General features: G+C 38.3%; 1 long non-coding RNA gene across 1 annotated transcript in view; it reads left to right on the top strand.

Moving 5' to 3' along the window:
- Positions 1 to 18,983, top strand: part of LOC103352227 (uncharacterized) — a 98,051-nt gene extending 79,068 nt beyond the window's left edge. The window contains exons 2-4 of the long non-coding RNA XR_519730.4: positions 16,640 to 16,696; positions 17,677 to 17,740; positions 18,222 to 18,983. This is a non-coding gene — a long non-coding RNA (uncharacterized lncRNA). The remainder of the gene's footprint in view (positions 1 to 16,639; positions 16,697 to 17,676; positions 17,741 to 18,221) is intronic.
- Positions 18,984 to 21,647: the final 2,664 nt, after the last annotated feature.

The raw sequence follows: 21,647 nt of genomic DNA, 5'->3' as shown, positions 1-21,647 counted from the left end.
TATATTATATATAATATTATTATATTATATTATTTATATTATAGAACACAGTATGAGAGTTCCTCAAAAAAATATGATCTCATTTAAAATCTAATTTGAAGAAAATGAAATCAAAATCTTAAAGAAATCTCTACACTTTCATTACATTGATTTTATCATTATGCACAATAGCCAAGATATGGAATCAATCTAATGTCCATCAAGGGTTGAATGAATTTTAAAAAATGGGGGCCATTACAGAATATTATTCATCCTGAAAAGTAAGGAAATCTTGAAAGCTCAAGTAGTTGGGTCCTTGCCACCTACATGGGAGTCCTGAATTGAGATCCTGGTTCCTCATTGCTTCTGCCTTGCCCAGTCCCTGTTATTGCAGGCATTGGGGGCATTCTCTCTCTCTCTCTTCTCTCTCTATTTCTCCCTTCTCTCTCTCTCTTTGCCTTTCAAATAAGTTAAACAAATATACAAATAAATTTTAAAAAATAAGGAAATCCTGCCATTTGTAATAACATGGATGAACTTGAAGGACACTATGCTAAGTGGAATAAACCAGACAGGGCAAAATTACTATATGAGCCTGTTTGTGTGAAGAGTGGTAAAAGTCTAACTTGTGGAAGCAGAGAGTGAAATGGTGGCTGCCAGAGTCTGAGGGGAGGGGGTGCACAGGAAAGGGGACGTATTTATCAAAAAGTATAAGATATGACTCTACAAGTTGAATAAACTAGAGGTCTACTGTGCAGCAGTACAATGCTATTGTACATTAAAAATCTGCTGAGGGTAGATTTTTATGTTACATTTTTATCACACACACAGACAGATACAAATAAATAGAGAGGGTTGGAGGAAACGTTTGGTGGGGATGGATGTGGTCATGGCTTTGGCTGTGGGGCTGGCTTCCCAGGTGTAGCCTTGTCTCCAAAGCCATCAAGTTGTATACACAGAATCTGTACAGCTCTTTGTGTGCCAACCATACCTCAGTGAAGTGGTTTAAAAATAAAAGAAGAACAAGAAAGTTCATCATGAGAGCATCTGTTAATATGTAAGGTATAATGTTGGGGAAATAGGAGTCATTTCCCTATACACTGTGAAGTCATTTGACAAAGTGTAACAGACATTTTTACAAATGCATTCAGTTAAGTAAAGATGACGGACACTTCTTAAACACAGTCAACACTTATTTATCTCAGTACAGATATCAGCATCATGCTTCGTGGAGTGATATTAGAGGCATTCCTACCACAGTCAACATCAAGATATCTCTATTCTCCCACAAATTTCTGGCATTAGGAATCAATACACCAAGACAACGCAAAAGAAAAATGAAAGCATCAACATTGGGTTGATGTTGGTTGATGTTGGTGATGATTAGGTGTACATTTGAAAACCCGAGAGAATCAGCTGAAACACTGCAAAGAGTGACAGAATTTGGGGAAGCCATGGATGCAAGCACTAACAGAAAATAATAAATTTATGATGTACAAAGAGCAAGCAGTTATGATGCATGGTGTGGAAAAACCATTTCAAACAACAAAAACAAGCCAAGCAATATCTCTAGTAAAAAACATAATAAAATGTACAAACCCACATGTATAAAAATTAAAACAAATTAATGGTGTTATTCCACCTACATCAAAAAAAAAGCTTCATGTGTAAAAGGAGTAACAATTCCAAATGAAACAATTCTTTTCTAACATTAAAGTCCTAAAAATAGTCCTGTTTTAACCAATAATGTGAAATCTAAATTGTCAGAGAAAATAGAGAAGAAATTTCTGTGAGCCAAAGCAAAAATGAAAACAACTAAGAACAACATAAGGTAAGTCAAAGACAAATATACATTGGAGGGAAAAGAAATGTGATTCATATTATAGACAAAGGCTATTTTTTCCTTAACATATAGTTGGCTTTTTTAAATCTAGTAAATACTTTATTTCCATTTGATTATATTTAAATTGCTTCTCCTGCTTGCCTTTGCCTTTTCAGACACCTTTCATTTTTTTTAAAACATTACATCATTTTTTTTGAGAAAATAATTTTAATTTACCGTATAGTCAATGACTCATTGGTGCCACTAAATAAAGGTTGCAACAAATAAAAAAGTAAAAAAGCATGTAGTCCAGAAGGAAAATAGGCAGAAGGTATACACGATAATCAGAGGAAAAAGTGTTCAACATTGATCTTATAAATTTAAAATATTCACAAAATTATTAAAATTATAGTAGTGTATAATTTCTATCAATTTGTTTGACAAATATTTAAATGAAGTTTGACAAAACACTCTATTTGCAACAATACTGATACAGCCAAGCATAGCTTCTTCAAGTCAATAGTAAAAGAAACAATTGAGTAGAAAAAATATGAATAGAGCATTCACAGACAAAAAGTTTATAAAACTCTTAAACAACCAAACAAACAAAAACAAAAAACTCTTAAACGTGAGAAAGGACCAAGCTCCTTTGCTGCATGGATATATCTTTACCTAGCAGGTTAATTCACACTCCCCCTTTAGAACCCTCACTTTTGAAGCTAGGGGAACTATACCACTCTTACACATCGCTGATGGAAGCATCATTGCCACAGAGCATCCTAACCCTTATGCAGCTGCAAGAATCCTAGTCTCTTAGAATTCCTCAGTTTGACCCTCTAGCCACAAGTCATCTTTTATCAGGCTCCAAATAATTTCTAGTTATCTCGAGTGTTATTTGATTGTTTTATTTACTGTGGATGTTATGATATGAAGAAGCTGGAGAAATGGTACAACTGCTGTGCTACAGAAGGCAAATTGATGGTACTCATGAAAGTTTTATGTTCATATAACTTTTCATTCATTCATTCACAATTTGAGAATTAATCCTGTAAATTTACCTGCACATGTGTTAAATGAAACATGTTCAAGTTTATGCAGTGTATTAATATTTTAATAAGAAAATATTGGATGCAACCCAAACACTCATCAGAACAGGGATTATACAAATTACGATAATCTAAACAATGAGACAGTATAAAGTGACACTAAAAAAAAAATGAGAAACCATATGCTGATCTGGAAAGAAATCCAAGACAATGATTAATCGAATAAAACAGAAGAGTGCAGAACAATGTATGGGGTGTGTTAACTTTGCTCTAAAAATGGAGGGAACTGGCTGGCGCTGCGGCTCATTAGGCTAATCCTCCACCTTGCGGCGCCAGCACACCAGGTTCTAGTCCCGGTCGGGGCGCCATATTCTGTCCCGGTTGCCCCTCTTCCAGGCCAGCTTTCTGCTGTGGCCAGGGAGTGCAGTGGAGGATGGCCCAAGTGTTTGGGCCCTGCACCCCATGAGAGACCAGGATTAGTACCTGGCTCCTGCCATTGGATCAGCGCGGTGTGCCGGCAGCAGCGCGTCAGCCGCGGCGGCCATTGGAGGGTGAACCAACGGCAAAGGAAGACCTTTCTCTCTGTCTCTCTCTCTCTCACTGTCCACTGTTCCTGTAAAAAAAAAAAAACAAAAACGGATGGAACTAATAAATATTCATACTTGCTTTCATATGCATTGCATATACAAAACAGATAGCACTTCCCTGGATTGGATGATGTGGCTGAGGATTGCTAAATGTGGAGCAGAGGTAGGAGCTGGACATATTTCTGGGTCTATTTCTGTATTAAGTTGTTTTTACATTTTTAAAGATTTATTTATGTATTTACTCAAAAGGCAGAGGGAGAGGGAGGAAGGGAAAGACAAAGAGAGAAATCTTCTATCTGCTGGTTCACTCCCCAAATGCCTGCCACAACCGAGGCTTTTCCAGGTTAAAGGCAGGAGCCAGAAACTCCATCTGGGTCTCCTAAGTGTTTGGCAGGAAACCAAGTACTTGGACCATAATCTAATGCCTTCCCAGGCTCATCAGCAGGGAGATGAATCAGAAGCGAAACTTCTGGGACTGGAACCAGCACTCTGATACGGGATACTGGTGTCTCAAGCAGTATCTTAACCCACTTCATGACACTGGTCTGCTTTTAATTTTTGAATCATATAAATGTGCTACCATATAAAAAGTGCTGAAATAAAAACAATGCAGTGACAAGTGTTTCCAAAATAACAGTTTAGGGTAAGCGGTACAATTGAAGATAGAAGCCCATTATGTTGAATTTCAGAGGCAAATGAAGATATATTGAATCCCTTATACATACCTGGTCATGAGGTAGTATATGTTTAGTGAATGTGGTTAAAAACAAGTCCACTGTCCCCCTCATGTGCCCCTCCCCACCGCAATGTCACTCCCTACACTGATGGTTTTAGATTAGCAGATGGTCTGTGTCTGAATTTTTCATTTTCCCATCAGTCAGTTTCAAAGCAGCCGTATTTTAGTATTAATTTGGACTTTTAAAGAAAGCTAGCACCGGTCTCTTGGAATAGAATATTCTGAGCCAAATTGTTACTCTAAGGTAATTGGGCATGGCGACCCCAGCCTCGGGGGAACCTGCAACGCGTGGGTCCAGATACCACCTTCAGAACTATGTTTTCACTACTGCTTAATCTTCTCTTGGGAAAAGAGAGATGGTAACATGACCACCCTCTGGATACCTGTGGAAGTCAGTTCAGGTGGAATGTTTAAGAGGAGAGTGTGTGCCACTTAGAACATGCTCTGGTTACTTTCTCCTTCTGTTGGGCAACTCTTGCATTGGTCTCTCAGACCCCAGACACTTAGAGAACTCTAAACACCTCAAGAGGCACAACTCCTAATTTTCTCTTCACCTGCAGTTAAGTGGACAGTATTACTTGTCACCTGCTGCTTTTTAAGTTGAAGAGCAACCATCAGCCAAATACATTGTCTGAAATTTATTCAATCAAAGGTTAACTAACAGGAAACCTTAAAATAACAGATTGTCTCCTCATTTTCAATCAGTGCAGTGTAGGGACCAACAGCAGAGGCCTTGGCGCTAGATGATTGCATCTCACATCGCGGATCCATGAATTTCTTACAACTCTGTGCTGGTTTTTCTCCATCATCCCAGTGCTTACCTCTGGCGAGATGCTGCTTGTGCATGACTGGGCAGATAAATGATAGGTGCTATTTAAAAGGGTGCTGTTTTTATTTCTTTTAACGGATAATCATGACCACCTCAGAGACCTCTAGTACCCAGTAACTAAGAAAAGGAAAAAAAAATTACAATACAAAAATAAATTCCCAGAATTAATGACTACTATTCATGCCCAAGGAATGAAGGAATTTGATTTTTTTTTTTTTTTGGAAACTTCCAGCTCATCCATCGACAGATTCCATTCCAGAGCTATAAAGTTCAGGATTGGTATCAATTTTTAACTTCAGAGGTTCATTATACTCTCTTCAAACTCCATATAACATCAATTGCATTTTATGCCTTAGATCTTGGCTCTTAGAGGAATACTCTCTTTTTTATAAATAGCACAAGGTCACATGTTACAAAAGCCTTAAAATTCACAGGAGATACCCTTGTGAGGGGCTGCAGCTGTCCCAGATTTTACTGATGAAAGCTTTGCTTCTTTCTCTTGCCCCAGTAAAGTTTTCATTTGGTAAAATTTTATTTTACTATAATAATAATTCAAATTAAGTTCAGAAATGTAACTATATTACACACTACCTCTTTTGCTGTCTCCAAACCTCCTGCTAAAAGGCCTTTATACAATTTGCCAAAAGCTGATATTCCTAAACTGCCTACCTGCTGTTCAAATTTTGCACCTCTGGATAAATGTAGAGCCCATGATGATAACTTCTTTGAGTGGTGCATTAAGTGGAATTCTGCTGTCCTAGCCATATCCCTGGAGTCCTGGGTATCTGATTATGGACTTCTGTGGTATTAGGTGCTACTTTGTTTCAGTTTCAATCTGCTCCAAGTCCTTGGGGAGACCATAATGATGAATTGTTACCTCTAAAAAACAATATTTAGTAATCTACTGTAGCAATGCAAACCTCAGGTTATTAAATGAATCATAGTGGATAGACCATCTGTCATGTTATAAACTGTTTTGATCAAAATTATTTGTGTCTGAGCGATTATAACAACCCACATAGTATAAAACAAAGTCTTGTATCTCAACAGAGCCACATAGTGTATGTATATATATAAATCATATGATATATATAACATTAGAAATATAAATATGCAAATATGAGTTTATAAAACGTATGTGAATTTACTTCTATGGAAAATGCATATTGTGAAAAAATAATGCATGGATTTCAAAAAAACTTACACCCAAATAATCTTGATTTATTTTTCCATGAACTTTTTGAAGTCCTCTTTCATGTATCACGAAGGTCAAAATCACCAGTAATGACCTCTCAAAGTGTAGATATTGCATATTTTCTTTTTGAGTTCAGGTGTCAAATTTGAGGAAGGAAGTCAGTTAAAAGCTTCATTTTACCCTAGTAAGAATGTGAACATATTTTTAAAAATTATTTTCAGAACCTGGTTACGCCCTTTGGAAGACACTCATCCTAGCACTTTATTCTTTTGTTTTTGTTTTTGTTTTTTTGTTTGTTTGTTTGTTTTGTTTTGTTGACAGGCAGATTCTGGCAGTGAGAGAGAGACAGAGACAGAGAGAAAGGTCTTCCTTTTTCCATTGGTTCACCCCCCAAGTAGCTGCTACGGCCAGTGTGCTGCGGCCGGCGTGCTGAGCTGATCCGAAGCCAGGAGCCAGGTGCTTTCTCCTGGTCTTCCATGAGGGTGCAGGGCCCAAGGACTTGGGCCATCCTCCACTGCCTTCCCTGGCCACAGCAGAGAGCTGGCCTGGAAGAGGAGCAACCAGGGCAGAATCTGGCGCCCCGACAGGGACTAGAACCCAGGGTGCTGGTGCCGCAGGCGAAGGATTAGCCTAGTGAGCAGCGGCACCGGCTCATCCTAGCACTTTAAAGGTATATTTATTTGCTTGAGGCAAAGATAATGATTCAGACATGCTCACAGAATCAACTACCTGGATAACAATAGTGGTAGCAGGGAACTTGCAAAGAAAGGCTGTATAACTTTTCGACCAAATGCACTTTATAATGAGAAGATCTAACTGGGATTTCTTGACTCAACCCCCTTTCATTATTGTTTCAATTATCAGGGATTCTGGAGGGGAGTTCCATGTCAGGTGGAATGGGTCATCTTAGAATCACAATAAGCCATATATTCTGGAGTATAGAGAAGCGCCTCTTGTTTAAATCATATGGTATCAGTGAGTAGAACTGGTTCTAGCGCAACACTCATAAACACTCAAGTTGGGATTTTTTTACTCTCACTTATGCTCAACTGGATTTTATTAAACCAAGAACTATCTCCATTTTTCTACACTCACACATCCCACAACAGATGTTGTATATTTGATGAAAGCAAAGACTGTGACTTATCTTTATATTTCTGTCAATGCCTATGTACTGAATCCCATATACAAGATTCCTAATAACTACTGGATGGCTGCATATGTGGCTTCTTTTAAAAGTTTTTTTCTGAAGCCAGTGTTTTAGTGCCGTGAGCTAAGCTGCTACCTGTAATGCTGGCATCCAGCCATCCCATATCAGAGTGCTGATTGGAGCCCTAGCTGCTCTACATCAGATCCAACTACATGCTGATGTGCCTGGGAAGGCAGTGAAGCACGGTCCAAGTTTTGTGGTCCCTGCCATGATGTGGGAAATCTGCATGAGTTCAAGGTGCCTGGCTTCAACCTGGACCAAGCTGGGCCATTGTGGCCATTTATGAAGTGAACTAATGGATGGAAAATCTCTCTGTCTCTCTCTCTCTCTGTCACTCCCCCTTTTGAGTAAATAAATAAATATTTAAAATAAAATAATTCTTCTGGATAACTCATAGAATTAAAGGAATATCCTAATTGCAAATAGATATCTTATTTGCAAATCAATATTTGTCCTATTTTTAAAAATCCTGAGATGTATAGAACAACTGGAACTTGCCTTTTCCTCTCTTCACTCTCTTGGCTTGACTAATTACTAACCAACTTTAAGATCTTGCTTTAAACGTAAATTTCCTTATAGTTTCTACCAAATTTCCCACACGCAGACCTTCCAGGCTTCAAAAACCTATCCATTTCCTTTGTAAAATTTCTTAGAATTCTGATAGAGCTAATTGTAGGATTGATTATAAACTGTGTATCTTCTTCACAAGAATGGAAGCTCTGTGAAGACAAGGACAATATTTTCTTGTTTTCTCACTGTCAGTATATGAAGAAATACACAAGAAATCAGTAAACACACAAAGAAGAAAATGCCACATGGTAACAGGTACTTCAGGAAAATACAGGGCTCTGTGGCACAAAATGATGAATGGCAGAATTTTAGATGTGGTATTCATGACAAAAATAATAGCTAACAATGTTGAAACAACTGCTCTGCACTAGGCAACTAGATGGTCATTTTAAATGCTTGAGTTCATCTGTTCCCTACCAAGGCTCCTAGGAATTAGGTTTTGTTCTTGGCCCAAGAAAGTGGAGATTTAGAGTGATCACATAGTCGAGATCTAACAGTCCATCTGTGGTTGTGTCTCCATCATAGTATTGACCACAATGTAATTTCTCCTTTAATTCTCTGTCTTCCCTAAAATACCCTGCTTCATGATGGCTGGGCCAAAGACTTCAAGGAGTTTCCATTTTACACATTTGAATCACACAACATTTTTGTTAAATGAACAAATGTATGAGTCAAGAATTTTTTAAAAGACCAAGGAGAAAGCTCATTGTAAGAGAAAAGGACATTTTACTCTGAAAAATTCATGGAAAAAAATACATATACCTCATAAAAGGAGCGGAAAATGATTCTGTAACATCTGCTCATCTTTTCAATATGACAGGGAAAAAGTATGAAATATGAATAGAAGGTCACCAAAAGTAATACATTAATGAAGCATTAAGATGAATCATAGATTAAATAAAAGAGTTGGTTGGTTTTATTAAAAACCTTAAAGGAAATTTCACATACAGTAACAAACTTAAAATATTCATTGGAGGATTTCAAAACATTAATGGGGAAATTTAACAAACCACTCTCAAGTTTTATCAATTTAAGTACCTGAAAATTAAACAAGCCAATAGAATATTTGAATATGTAATATAGTTAATAAATTCAGCACAATAGCATAGAAGAACTTTGTAAAGGAAAAGCTATAAAATCTATAAAAGATAGTGAGAAAGCTAGTAAATAGTAGTAAATGATAAGTCATGTGTCACTGTAAAATGTGAATATTATAAATGTATCAATTATTCTATGTCACATTTATGGATTAAAATGCTTTCCAAATGAGATTTAAATATATATATATGTTTAGAGCTTTGAAAAAATATTTTAAGGCTTTCTTGAATACAAGTTTTAATGTTAGAAAAACTGTGAATAGAGAAGACATAAGAGAATAATGATATTAGATATTTATATAAATGTTAAAGCTATGGCAATTTAATCAATATAGCACAGAGACCAAAGGAGAGATAAAAGAGCCATACAGTATTGTAGTTAAGAATCATGGGATCATGGATGCAGGTTTCTCAAAATCCTAGGTTTAGATACTTCTGACTCCAGCTCTTTCATGTAAACAGCTTGGGAAGCCATCACTTCCATCTTTACAACAAGAAAATAACTGAAAAAAATCATTGATTTTCATTTTTAAAATGTTTTTCAATTTTTATTCATCTTTGAGATAGAGAGAGAGGTCTTCCATCTGCTGGTTCACTCCCCAAATGCCTGCAACAGCTGGGGATGGGTTTGGCTGCAGCCAGGAACCAAGAACGCAGTCCAGGTCTCCTATGTGGATGAGAGGGACTCTGGTACTAGATCTATCATTTGCTGTCTTCCAGGTGCATCAGCAGGAAGTTGGACAGGAAACAGAGGCGGGATTTGATCCCTGGCACTTAGATATGGGATATAGCATCCCAAGGAGCTGGTATTACGGAGTTGAAATAACAGGGTAAACCACCACCTGAAATCAATAGAGACAGGTGAAAATGCAGTATCACTGTCAAGATAAGCCAACCCAGGATAAAAGAAACTAGAGCTTTTAGCTGGAAAGAACATTTAAATGATAGTTTTAATGAATCTCTAGGGACTGAGTGTGGATTAATTTAAGAGTGAGAAACTGGGGACAAAATCTTAGGAGAGCCATGATGCTTTAACTTCCAGGGATCTACCAGGTTTTCAAGGTTTGAAGAAATAAAAAATTTCCCCTCATGTCTTGGGTTGGAAAAAAGTAACCATGTCAATAACACACATATTCTCCCTAAGAAATCCCTCTTCTCCAAGAGTAGCCAGAGTCCTACCAACCTGCAAGAAGAGCAATTATTTAACTACATCCATTTCTAACTTTCTTTTCTAGTACCTAGAAAAGGAGCAGGGAAAGGCTAAAAACACCCTGGAAGCCATGACCTGGGACTTAGGCACACAGAGAGACTGAGAGCTTATCAGAAGCTTATATAACATTTCCCCTTTCCACACCTTACTGTCACATTAACAAGACATCAGTAAAAAAACACAAAGGTATCCAACTAGTAGAGCTGCAAAATGTGGATCCTATTTAAGGACTTCATGGGGAAAGACAAAGGCATTAGGAAGGAAACAGAAAAAGAACACACGAGGAAACTCAGTGATAAAAATGAAAACAAAATGCAAGAGGAAACTGAAGCCACCAGCAATTACAGCAACAACAAATATTCAATTTGGTCCAGATCCAAGTCAGATTAAAACAAAATCTCATACTATACACCAACTTATAGTTATCATTCTCATTATGCAATATAGAATGCCTGGATTTTAACACAAAATTATAGAGCATAATGAAAAGCAAAAAAAAAAAAAAACATATCTGAAGAGACAAAACAAACTCAAAACAAGATTCAGATATGACAGAGATTTTGAAAGTATTAGATGGAAATATGTTGAGGGCTCTAATGGAAAAGGTAGGCAGCATGTAAACACAGAAAAGTAGTGTAAGCACAGATGAAAATCTACAACAAATCAAAAGGAAATGCTAGAATTCAAAAACACTGTAACAGAAATGAAAAAAGAGGTGAGCATGGTTAAGTTGTATCTCGGGAGGTGTGCATTCCACATTGGTATAATTAATGTACAGCCTTGGCTCCAACTCCTGACTCCAGATTATTGCTAATGTCACTCTTGGAAGCAGCAGGTGGTACCCCAACAAGTTGAGTCAATGCCACCCATTGACTCAACAAAAGTTGAGTTCCAGCCTCCTCAATTTCTGTTATGGGCATTAGGAGAGTGAACCAGTAGATGGGAGATTTAGTTGCCTCTCTGTTTCTCTTTGTTCCCAATAAATTAAATAAAAAGAGAAAAACTGTGAGGTTTCTTTAAGGAAACAAAAAACAAACGAAAAATTTTTGATGGGTTGATTATTAGATTGGGTGTGGTCAAAGAAAATATCAATTAATTGGAAGATGTGTCAGTAGAATCTTCCCAAACTTAAATACAAAGAAAAAAAGACAAAAAATGACCAGCATATCAAAAATTGCAAAATAGTTTAATGTAAATGTAATTGAAATACCAAAAAAACTAAAACAACTGATGGAACAGAAGAAAAATTTGAATAATGTCTTGAGAATTTTTCCAATACATGTAATATCACAATCCAAGAAGCTCAGAAAACAATCAAAAAATTGTAAAAATACACTCTTGGGCATATCATATTCAAACTGCAGAAAACTAAAGACAAAGAGAAAACCTTAAAAGAAATAAAAGGAGGGAAAAAAGTCTCTTATCTTTTGAGGAACAAGATATAAAAAGAGAACAAATTATATCAGGAGTGAAAGAAGGGTCATTGCTACAGATTTGAAGGACAGTATAGCATAGCTTTGGCCACAGTGGCCATTTTGGGGGTTAACCAATGAAAGGAAGACCTTTCTCTCTGTCTCTGTCTCTCTCTCACTGTGTAACTCTACCTGTCAAATAAAAAAAAACCTAATTCTTTTAAAGGTAAATAATATATATTTATTATGAAGAACTTAAGCAATTCAGGAAAAAAAGGACAAATCTGTAAACTTCCACACCCCCTCTACTACACCATTAACTAAAGATAGGGAAAAAATAGACAACTAACAACCTATTAGTATGATTTTTAAAAAAATAACAATGCCAACTTTTAACAATGCCAATTGTTGACAAGGAGCAAGTAGAAATCTCATACATTTATGGCGTGGTACAAATTGTACAACCACTTTGAGAAATAGTTCAACTGTTTGGCATTAAGTGAAAGAACATGCACTCTACATAGAATGCCAAAAGCCATTTTAAGCTATTTGTCCAAAAGAAATAGAAATAAATGCTTGCACTTTAGTCTGTGTGTGAATGTTATAGCAGCTGTATTCATAGTCCTGAAAACTGGGAACAATACAAAATTCCTCAGATGCCAAATGATGAGATAAACAAATTATGGTATCCATACAATAGAATACACACAGCCATAAAGAGGAACAACTGAAGGCAGCCACGTGGGTGCATCTCAAAAGCATTTTGTTAAATACAAAAGTCAGATTCCATCATGCTATTTGATTCAACTTCTGTGACACCCAGTAAAAGGTGAACCTATAGAGAGAAACCTTCTCAGTGTTTTCCCAGAGGGTTACCAGTGAGGACAGACTACGAAGAGGCCTCAAAAGTTTTTGAAATGATGGAAATATTTTTGACCATAATCATGGTGGTTATTAACTGACTATACATTTGTTAAAATCCATAGAGCCAGCGCCGTTGCTCACTAGGCTAATCCTCCGCCTGCGGCGCTGACACTCCGGGTTCTAGGCCTGGTCGGGGCGCCAGATTCTGTTCCGGTTGCTCTTCTTCCAGTCCAGCTCTCTGCTGTGGCCCGGGAAGGCAGTGGAGGATAGCCCAGGTACTTGGGCCCTGCACCCACATGGGAGACAAGGAGAAGTACCTGGCTCCTGGCTTCGGATTGGCACAGCGCGCCGGCAGCAATGCACTGGCCGTAGCAGCTACTTGAGGGGTGAACCAACGGAAAAAGGAAGACCTTTCTCTCTGTCTCTCTCTCTCACTGTCTAACTCTGCCTGTCAAAAATAAATAAATAAATAAAATCCATAGAGTTTCATTTTATATCCTGCTACTTTACCAAACTCTTCTGTGAGTTCCAATAGTCTCTTAGTAGAGTTCTTTGGATTCCCTAAATAAAGAATCATATCATCTGCAAAGAGGGATAGTTTGACTTTTTCCTTCCCAGTTTGTATCCCTTTAATTTCTTTTTCTTGTCTAATAACTCTGGCTAAAACTTCCAGAACTATATTGAATAGGAATGGTGAGAGTGGGCATCCCTGTCTGCTGCCAGATCTCAGTGGAAATGCTTCCAACATTTCCCCATTCAATAAGATGCTGGCCGTGGGTTTTTCATAAATTGCTTTGATTGTATTGAGAAATGTTCCTTATATATCCAATTTACTTAGAGTTTTCATCATGAAAGGGTGTTGTATTTTATCAAATGCTTTCTCTGCATCTATTGGGATAATCATATGGTTACCTAAAATGGGTGAATTTTGCATCTAAAATATGCTCAATGAAACAGAGATCAAGATGTCAATATACTTTTGTGCCACATAATTTATTATTAAGTAAGTTTTACTCAATTTTGCTTGGACTTACTTTTTTTAAAAAATTTATTTGACAGATAGCATTAGACAGTGAGAGAGAGAGACAGAGAGAAAGGTCTTCCTTCTGTTGGTTCACCCCCCAAATGGCCGCCACGGCCGGCACTGTGCCGATCCGAAGCCAGGAGCCAGGTGCTTCCTCCTTGTCTCCCATACACGTGCAGGGGTCCAAGCACTTGGGCCATCCTCCACTGCCCTCCCAGGTCACAGCAGAGAGCTAGACTGGAAGAGAAGAAACCAGGACTAGAACCCAGTGCCCATATGGGATTGACCAAGGAGTCACAGCGTAGTCTCCTTGGACTTAATTATAGAAGGAAAACAAATTGAGGTGCAATCAAGAAAAGCTGAAATGCTACTCACTTTCCATATCACAGATTTATCATTTGTTAAGGATAAGATAAAACTATGAAAAGTTATAATATTGTTTTTAATCAGGCTGTTTTCATTGAATACATGTAGATTAACTCCTACTACAAAGATAGATTTTAACACTTGAAGCATTCTCCCCATCTTCTCCTGTTTCTCCTCCTGATCTTGTTGATTGTTTTATGTTGTCAAAGTTTATTCTGCTTACATTCTGTTTCATAAAGATAAACTGCACACATTTTTGGGTTAATTTGAAATAATTCTAAGACAATTCTATGCAATCAAGCTCCAAACCATATCTATAGATTTCAAAGTAATTTCAAAATTTATTTAATTTATGTCATTATATGGGTTTTTTCTTTTTTTTTTTTCAATTTCATTGTGAGCACATTAGGAATGGGATTCACAGTTGTAATCCATGAGTTCCCTTAACTCTTAACATTATTTAATATCTGCCTAGTGTATTTACATTTGAAAGACATCATCAAGGGGTTTAATTTTCTTTGTCATAGTTTCTTTCACCGAGAACATTCAACTTTCATCATTGAATGTGTCTAAGGAGAAATTTTTTCTTTTTTTCTCTCTTAGAAATGGTTTCATTTTTTTGTCAGCACTTCTGTGGTATTCCTCATTTTTCCATAAAGTTCAATATGCCAGATGTGTCTTGATATATAGTGTGCTCTTTTAGCTTGGAAATAAAGTATTTCATGTCAAGAAAAATTTCCCTTACCACCTTTGAGTGTTAATTGGCTGAGATTTTAAATGTATGGATGTCAAACATGTAGCATCAGTCTTACCTGTCTTTCACTTTTATTAGCTTGTCTCTGGTGCTTTAATCTCTACATTTTCCATGAGACTTCACTGTGTTTATTGCAAACCATTTTCTCTTTGCAGTTATCAGTTATGTATGTCATGTTTCTTTCTGTTTTCAATTTATTATTAGTTCTTTAACAGTATGATTCATGTCTTCACTTTGTTTCCTTAGGCATATAGTCTTCCTTCTTTTTAATTATGGATTTATTAATTGTGTCCTTGGGATGCTTTTTTTTAAATTGCACAAAGCATATATATGGAATTACATCATGTGGAGAAATATTCTGAGGTAATTTGCAATCTATCTTAGGATACTTGGTTGCTTATGAGGCACTATTAAATGTCTAGTACTAAAGTTCACTCCATTTAATTAAGGTTACATTTACTTGACTATAGTGGGATAGCTGTAGAGTCTATATATCTCCCCCAGATTCATACAAGGCCCTAGACCCTAGCGTCCTTCAGAAAGACAACTTCATAGACTTTTCCCATTTCGTTGTTTCTCCCAAGCAGGTTTTCACCACTTTTAGGAGGAAAAGTATGGAAGGGAATCTCTCTAGATTGGGTGTTTGGTAAGAAAACTGAAGGTTCGGTTAACTCATCAATGCAATGCTTGTGGGTGATGATATTGATTACTTGAGCCAAGGTCTTTTGTACTGTGCATCTCTCTCAAGCTCCTGATTTCCTTTCCTTGTTTTTTACTACCTGACATTTATGAACTTTCTGACATTTATGACCAGAATGGCTTGCAGTAAGTGAGGTCTGTCTATGTAAGTAGATTCCTACATTCCTACTTCCAAGACGCCACCATTGCATTGGATGCTGCTCTCCAAGCCAAGGATTCCTGTCTCTTGAAACACACAGGCAGAACAGCGTGAGCTGTGCTGCTGTTTCAGATGCAAATTATGAGCTCCAGGTTTAAAGAGTCTTTCTTCAACAAGGCTTTGAAGTCAGCACCAGGACTCCTGCTAACAAATCTGCTCAGTTACTATGTTACAAAATAATTTTTAATGAAAGGTAAAGAGGCACTCTGAGAAGGATGCTTCATTGTGCTGATACTTACATGCCTTGGGGAGAGTGAGCACTCTGTGAGAAATGCTCTTCCTTCTAGGAATGTGTCCACACCTTATTCCCAGTTCACTGCACCTGCAGCACAGTAGTCAGATAATTTCTCAGATATGTCCTTCTTTTATTATTTTGACATGATTGTTGGCAAAGTACTTGACTTTCAGTGTTGGGTCAAGCCTCACAGTCAAATTCTGGCAGCTGCTTTTGCCCATAGTTGTTGGAGAGGTCCAACAGCCTTGTCACAAATCTAGAGGTCAATTGCTTGTTTGCACGAGGATCCTGTGGAGGTGCTGGGCCTTGAAGATTAATCTTGCAGAAAATGCAAAAACCCTGAAGATTACACAATGGTCTAATATTATACAGTACAAGCACTCGTCTGTACTTGATAACACAATGATTTTTTTTTCTGGAGACTTACAAAGACCTATGACAAAAAAAAATAACAAAATAATTTTCTTTAATCTCATCTCAGCCCAGGGTGTTTTTCTATTTGGCCTAAAAATAAAATTAAAAAAAAACTTATAATTCTTGGAATGGGAAAGTCACATTTTTGGCTTGTTTTACATATGGAACAAGCCAAATGTAAGAGGGAACTTGTAATTAGATTTGAAATCTCAAATACATTTGAAGGGAGAACTATTATCCTACATCATTGCCCTTCTCCCCAAAGCAGACTGAGGCAATAAAAATTGCAGAAAATTGATTGATGTACTTTAAAAATTTCAAAGTTGTAAGAAAAGTTCATGATCATCTCTAGGAAGCACTCAATATTTGTCCAACTTCTTGTTGGTTATAGGAGTTCTAGAGCTGTGGGAAGGAGAACATAGAAGCAGCAGGCCATAGAGCTGCTAAGGTGAGTGAATGTTCCTTCCTGTCCCTCAGCCTTCCACCCACCTCGTAACCACCTGGTATCCTTCTCCCTGGCTTCCAAAGAGTGATTGCTCTGGTCAGCAAGATAAGGAAATGCAATTCCTTGGTCAGCCCCTTGCTGTTAACCAAGTTGAAGACGGATGGAAAGTGAGAGGAGAGGAGATAAGAAAAGAGTGCTTTAGTTAAGTCCATGCTAAACTGTGCAGGCTTCTATCTAACTTACAGATTATATCCTCTTGCTTCCTTGGGAAAATACAACCTCATTTCTTTGCATTGTGCTCAGTCTGTGAACTTGAAGATACTGGGAGTGCAACTTCCAACCAGAGAAGATTCTAGAAGAAGGCTCTTCTCTGCACCAAATATGTGAGCTTCAGTCTCTAGAACATGTTGTATTCACTGGCATCCTGGTGCGGTTGCACCAGAGTAAGGCAGCATCCTGGTCAAGGTAATACAACAGCAGAGCGCTGAGCTGGGTCTGCATATGGAATTTTGTTGAGGAATAGTAGGGTGAGTTCTTATTGCTCTAAAAAGAAAAAGATGCTTTTCAGTCACTTCAGAGCTGTAGAAAAAAAACTATGTAAAGACAACAGCCTGAATACAAAAAAGCAATTATCTTTTATTCATTCACATTCCATTTTGTAAGAGAAAAGTTATATGCTGTTGGGCTTGGTACCCTTTTACACATTCAAAAATCAATCAATCAAATAAATTAGGTACTTTGGAATTTTACAGCCAATGCCAAGGACATGCCATAGGGGTTGCTTATGAATTCAGAACTGTTTTTTTCTAAAATATATTGTGTTAAAACATTGCAAAATTATTTTAGGCAATATAAAATAATAAAAATTAATGTCGAAGGAGAAATAATAGCAATTAGGCCGGGGTTTCCTTTGGAAGGGGAAAATTTCATGCAAAGTTTGGCCCTACTACATTTCAAATGTGGTATTGGGATTTCATTTTCAGAAAAGACTTCAATCAGAGTGAAGTCTGCCGAAGCCCCTGGGTGGCCCTGGAGCTCAGTGTGGGGGTAAGTCTTTGCCACATGCTTCCTGATTGCAGTTCATTACTCAGAGTCAATCTCGCTTCCTCAGGCATTTCTAAGGATGGTCCCTGCACTAAAACTCAGAGCCAGTGTAACATGGGCTTAGCAACCAACGCGAAGGCAATGTTTATGCCCCTGTGACTTGTGAACCTTTCCAATTATTTGAGATGCAACTATTCTTTTGTGAATTAATTGTGATTGGCAGATATTTTCACATATATTTTAACCCACATATTTATGTTACTTCATATACTTTCTGTATTTGTTAACACTTTTTTGTGCTCTTCTAATGCAAAGCCCAAAATATATAAACGGAAACACGTTACAATGCTGAAATAATTGCCACCTTTGCAAGAATAAACAGATTATGGGGCCAGTGTTGCGACCCAGCAGGTTAAGTCACTGCTTGCAATAGCTGGCACCTCATATAAGAGTGTTGGTATGAGTCCTGACTGCTTTGCTTCAGTTACAGCTTCCTGCTAACGCACCTGGGAAAGCAAAGGATGATGCGCCAAGCCCTTGGTACCATGTCACCCACTGTCGCTCCCCGTCTTCGTGGAGGAACGACACAGGACCCTGCGCTGTTCTTCTGTCTGCTCGGCCCTCCCCGGGTTTGCTGCTGGTTCTTCCCGGGTTGGCTACTGGTCCTTCCCGGGTTGGCTGCTGGTCCTTCCCGGGTTGGCTACCATCCCTTCCACCTCTGTGGAAGGGCGGTTCCCCCTGCCACTTTCCCCACTTCCGCAGGGGAGCGGCACACCGCCGGCCAGCTCTCTCGGGGGCTGCACAGGTGTTCCCCTTAGATGTTCCTGGTGCATGTTGTCTCTCTCCTCCTTTATAGTCCTCTTCCACCAATCCCAACTCTGCTACCCACACGCCGAGTACACTGCTCTCCTCCAATCAGGAGCAGGTCCCACAGTTTATTGGTTGAACTGGAGGCAGCTGTGTAGAAGCTGTTTCCCTTCTCAGTGCCATATTGTGGGAAAGCAGATGCATAGAATAAGTCTTAATTCCAGTAACTTAGTCTAGTCCGAGTTGCTCCCAGTTGCTCCCCACAACCCACGTGGGAGACCAGGATGGAGTTCTTTGTGGCCATTTGGGGAGTGAACCAGGAGATGAAAGATTCTCTCTCCCTCTCTCCATATCTCTTTCTTCCTGTCTGGCTTTCAAATAAAGAAGTACATAAATAAATCTTTAAAATAAAAGAATAAACTGATTATATTAATATCAATTTTAGTCAAAACAGCATTTTGGTCATATTCTATTTTCTTTTTTAAAAAATTAGCCCCTGTGTGGTTTCAAATGGGAATTATCCTTATTATGCATATGACTATTCATAATTGATACGTTCCTAACTCTTTCTGGTAACAAAGTTTATCTTATGCTCACATGATCTAAGTATTTACTATAGTCATGTCTTCCTTGTTATTTGGTGAGCAACGTTTTGATCATTGAAAAATGTTTCTGGATTCTGTATGGACAGAGTACAAGTATTCTCTGTGTTAATAGAAATAAGGCCATTTTGGTTGTGGAAAAATAGCTATAGAAAAAGAGAAGAGAGAGCAAGAATCCAAAGGAGGGCAAAGGAAAATCTAGTATCATGTTGGACCAAGGATTCCAAGGTGAGGCGACCATGAACGTTTCCTAGAGACAAAATCTGTAAGATTGGCCACGGATTATAAGGAGTAAATAGCTCTCTTAACTGTTTGCAATGCAGCAGCACCGGGCAGGGCCTGTCCTGCAGTAATAACTGTGCTCTCGGAGCTTTAGCTCTGGGAACTAAAGTCATCTGGCTTTTTCCAATAATAAGATAGAACATTAAAAGGAAGAGGAAATTCATAAGGTCAATTGTAGAGACTGAGAATAGAAGCAGGATACAAAACCAGGTGAATAGGAGAAACATGAGCTCCCTACACAATCTTCAGGAAAGGTGGCCAGGATACTGGGTTTCCCATTCTACATGAGATTGTGGTTTGAGTCAATTTTCCTTACATATTAAAGTTCTTAAATGCCTTGAGAAGACCTGAAAAGTTGATATGCGGGTCATGTTACGTCAAAATTCTGAACAAAGGGTAGGCATTTGGTGGTAGGTCAAGCTGCAGCTTAGGACTTCCAAATTCCATATTGGATGCTGGGATGAAGTTCTGTCTCTATTTCTGATTCAAATCCTGCCAAATACTTAGGTTCCTGCCACCCATGCGGCAGACCTGGAAAGAGTCCCAGGATATCAGCTTCTGCCTGTTCCACCCTGGGCTGTTGGGGACATTTAGGGAGTGAACCAAGAGATGAAAGATCTGGCTCTTTGTCTCTCCCTCTCTATTTATCATTCTCCCTTTCAAATGAATACATAGATCTTTTAAAATTTTCCGACAGAATTCCATTCCAGGGAAATATGTAAATTTGTAATGGCAAGGAGATTCTCATACTAATCTGGATCAGAGTGCACTGCATGAAGGAACTCCATGGCAAAGACTGAAGTCCGAGGCAAATGAAAGGGAGAAGTTGTTATTCAAGCTCTGGGACCAGTTTGCTCCAATGAATGTCATTATGTACTCATTAAAATTTGAGGATGTACAGGAATCCTACCTTCCTTCCATTTTGCTTTTGCTAAACCTAAAGTGCCCATTACTTAGGAATATGAAATACTTGGTTTTTGGTTAAATTATGTTCCTATTACTGCCATGTTTTGCCTTTTGTGAGTCCTGCTCACATAAGACTATTAGCCATGTGACAGAGGACAGACACATTACTAACCTATCTAAGTCTTAGTATCCTCATCTACAAAATGTTATACTAACATTACAATCAAATAACTATTGGTAGTATTAGATGTGAAAAGTACATAATCAGGACTTCTGGTTTAGCAATGACATGTAATACATTTTCATCTACTTCCTTTTTTACCCAGGAATCATGAGTAAAATTCTCCAAGGCCATGTACTAGCTAAATATCAATCACCACAGCTGGGGATGGGAAGTGAGGGCCAGGGATGAGGAAGGGGAGAGCAACCGTGAGTAGTTCACATGTCCTAGACTATGGCTTGGCTTGGAGGGGTTTGAAAACAAGAAAAGTCTGAGATGTTCAGGCTAAATAATTAAAAGCTATGGATCTAACCATGAATCCCAGAAAGCCATTTTTGAAGTGAACCAGCAGGTGGAAGATTCTTTCTCTTTCTCTCATTTGTGTGTGTGTGTGTGTGTGTCTCCCTCTCTCTACGTAACTCTACCTTACAAATAAATAAATACATGTTTAAAAACATGAGTAGGGGAAGTGTCCATAGGTTAGAAGCATAGAACCTGAGGAAAGCATCACAGGTAGTCCAATGTGGCTGCAGAAGACATGCTCCGACCATGCCAAGGTCATGGTGAGAGGTTGCAGGGATGGGGAATTTCTGAAGAATCCATAAATGTGCCCTGGGAAACAAAAGGTAGCAATTCTGTCTGCTGCATCCAGACAGTACCAGTGTCCAGTTCCCAGTTATCCCCAAAACTAACACCATTGTTGCTGTTACCACCTGCCTCCCTATCTTAGAGTGTGCAGTTCTTTTAAATTAAATCTACATCATGGATTCCTTCAGTCATGGTCCCAATAAGAAACAGATGGCACTCTCAAAACAGTATAATTGGAGAAGGGTTTATTTACAACAGGGCTGTTTACAAAGATGTGGGTGGAGAAGAACCACAAGAGAGCAACGTAAGCCTGCGGCTGGTAACAGCTGTATAGTGAAAGCTCCAGTAAAAGCAAGGGAGAGTGCCATGACTGGGACTCTTGAGCAGAGAGTTATGCAGAATAAACTGCTATGGGGCACAGCCAGCTAGAGGCAACCTCTCAGGCTGGATGCCAGAAGAATAAATCCCCTAACACGACCTTTCCTAACTTGATCTGACCACGGGC

Source organism: Oryctolagus cuniculus, chromosome 5, assembly GCF_964237555.1.
Source record: "Oryctolagus cuniculus chromosome 5, mOryCun1.1, whole genome shotgun sequence".
NCBI lineage: Eukaryota > Metazoa > Chordata > Mammalia > Lagomorpha > Leporidae > Oryctolagus > Oryctolagus cuniculus.
The sequence above is the reverse complement of the archived record's forward strand: the minus strand, read 5'-3'. Positions and strand labels throughout refer to the sequence as shown.